The sequence below is a fragment of the Aplysia californica genome, unplaced genomic scaffold (assembly GCF_000002075.1).
Source record: "Aplysia californica isolate F4 #8 unplaced genomic scaffold, AplCal3.0 scaffold00788, whole genome shotgun sequence".
In the NCBI taxonomy this organism is placed as follows: domain Eukaryota; kingdom Metazoa; phylum Mollusca; class Gastropoda; order Aplysiida; family Aplysiidae; genus Aplysia; species Aplysia californica.
In genome coordinates this window covers 81,558-83,995 of record NW_004798058.1, presented here as the reverse complement: position 1 = coordinate 83,995, position 2,438 = coordinate 81,558, and the positions used below count along the sequence as shown (strand labels likewise).

The 2,438-nt window shown below is 40.6% G+C and overlaps 1 protein-coding gene across 1 annotated transcript in view; it reads left to right on the top strand.

The window, feature by feature from the left end:
• Window positions 1-85: 85 nt before the first annotated feature.
• LOC101856383 overlaps window positions 86-2,438 on the top strand; it is a 25,810-nt gene continuing 23,457 nt past the window's right edge. Inside the window, exon 1 of the mRNA XM_005109542.2 lies at window positions 86-203. The gene's annotated coding sequence lies outside the window, so the exon portion shown is untranslated. The remainder of the gene's footprint in view (window positions 204-2,438) is intronic.

Genomic DNA, 2,438 nt, shown 5'->3' with positions numbered 1-2,438 from the left:
GGGGGGGTAGACCCAGGGCGGAACAAGAATAGGGGGTCGGGGGTTAGCTGATATGTAAGAGCGAGGAGAATTGAACGGAGAGGGCGGCCGAAGGTTTATTATAAAAGAATAGAATCGGTTCTCAGACTGCAATTTTCGCCCGGAAAGTTATCAAGCGCTATCGTAGGATCATTTCTGAATGAGCATTCCCTTTTGACTCTGAGGTAAGAGCTATAGATGACTAATCTCTGAGTAGTGTAAGCCATGAGGTCGGTGAAAGGATCGGACAAATACTGCCAAACAACGAATTCTCAAACCAGTTTTTTTCTTTCTTCTGTTTGCACATTGGCCTTTATTTCAAGCACCGATTGTATACTTCAGCATGGTTCATTTTCTAAAGAAAGAAAAGACCTCCTATAACACAGCCTAGACATGTAAGGATAGAAAACCGTAACAGACTACGCATAGGCCTGTAAGTAAAATTTTATGGAGCCAGGACAATTCCTACTGAATAAACAGTTTATACAGCAGGCCTTGTGTCAGGGAGCATCATGGCCTGTCCCAGCTCGAAATATGGAGGCGGGCTCCAGATCCTGCCTGTCATGATCAACCCGGGCTGAGGAGGAAACATCTCAGCTGAAAGACTGATTTACGTTGTACTCGGTTAAAAAATTATGTTCTCCCGCAGTGCTATTTCTGTATCTGGTATGATTATTATTTCTTTCCTTTGGTCAAGCAATGCTGTCAAGTTCTCTTGTTCCCTGCCGACAGTCTCGGGCTCTCTGGTTGGATTATGAACGGAAGCGAGACTCTTTGTTGTGTGAAAATCTCAACGTTTAACACAACACAGCTCGTTTTATTAGTATAATTCGTCAAGGAATACTGTATGGTTTGGTTTCCTAGAATGTTTGTTTCGCTTTGTTTTGTTTGTTTTTGTGTTGTTTTTGTTTTGTTGTGTAGGTCGTTTTTTTCTCCCTTTTTCGGGGGGGGGGGGGGGGTATGTCGAAGACGTGGAAGACGCAGTTAGTCCCAAGTGTACTGCTGTTCTGTGAGCTATTATAAAAACCGAAATAAAAACGACAGACGGCAGATTATTAATGTACCGCTTACTTGACGAAACTTTCACGTAGGCCCTGCCATTCGTTGAACAGCACGAGTAACATGAACTTGGCTGGATAGTGCAAGTGCCGTATTAGTTTAATCCTAATCGTTTGTTTATATTTAAATCAAAATTGTTGTTGGTTTAAGGTTGTTGTTGTTGGGTTCCTTTTTGGTCTGTTGGGTTTGCTTGGTTTGGTTTTTTTTCACTCCCGAACAACTAGCATTAGATCTATTGTTCTTAAACAGAATGAGGCGGTTCAAACGGAATTTAAACATTATCATTATAATATTTATTTTAAAAGTCAGCCATAACGCACAGCTGAACGGCTAAGATTTTACAACGAGTCTGCTAAAATAAGATGGAAGCTGGGCTCACACCGATAGATGAGGAGGAGATTCTGAATGTTTCTTTGATGGGTAGCACCCTTTGGTTAACGGGTTGAAATTGACATTGATGCTACATATTATGTTCTAAATTCTGGATGATTTTCGAAATATCGAAGCGTCCGTCTTGGAGGCGATCGAACATTGGCGTAACGTACTTATAACACTCGGCCAGGAAAGGTCAGAAGGTTCAAGTATTGCACAAAAAATAGTGCCTCTAGAAGAACAAAACATGGTTTGCTTAGGGCCTATGTATCACTTTATACTTTATGAACTAAAATCCACAAGAAAATAGATTTACATGACAAATGTTATCAATGTTCAATAGAAACTATGAAAACAAATGTAAAACATAGCGTTATCATTAGCAGCGGTAGCCCAGTTGGATACAAATCAACCGAACATGTTTATGAGGTCTAGATTCAAATCTAAGTTAACTAAACGATTATAATACTGTGTGCTTTTTTTAAAATGCGCCAAAATCATCACACGATACTTCAAAAACGAAATAGAATAGAAAACTCCAGCTTGGACACAAGTGTTGTACATACCTTCAAATCTTTGTTTCATGTTTTACAATGGGGCCACACCGGCAGCATGGACAATATGAGAATTGCTCTCAATTGCGCCTCAGAATGTCTCAGTCCACCGTGTTGATTGTAGCTGAGTGTTATTCGATCTGTCATGTCATTGATATTGCGGGAAGTGGTGGAACATAAACTTTATCTTTAACATACCCCAAAAGAAGTTTGTATTCACTTTACTGCATGTAGATTCGAAAGACTTTATTTTTCAACTAGATGGAATACCCCCCATTGGCATCTCTGGGTTCGAACCTATCTGAAAGAAAACGTACCTCAGAGGTGGATTGGTAGGAGAGGTGCTAAAGACCTCGCTCTCTGCACTTGGCCTGCCAGATCCCAAGACCTTACTGTGTGTGATATTTTTTATTTTTTTTTTGGGGGGGGGGGGGA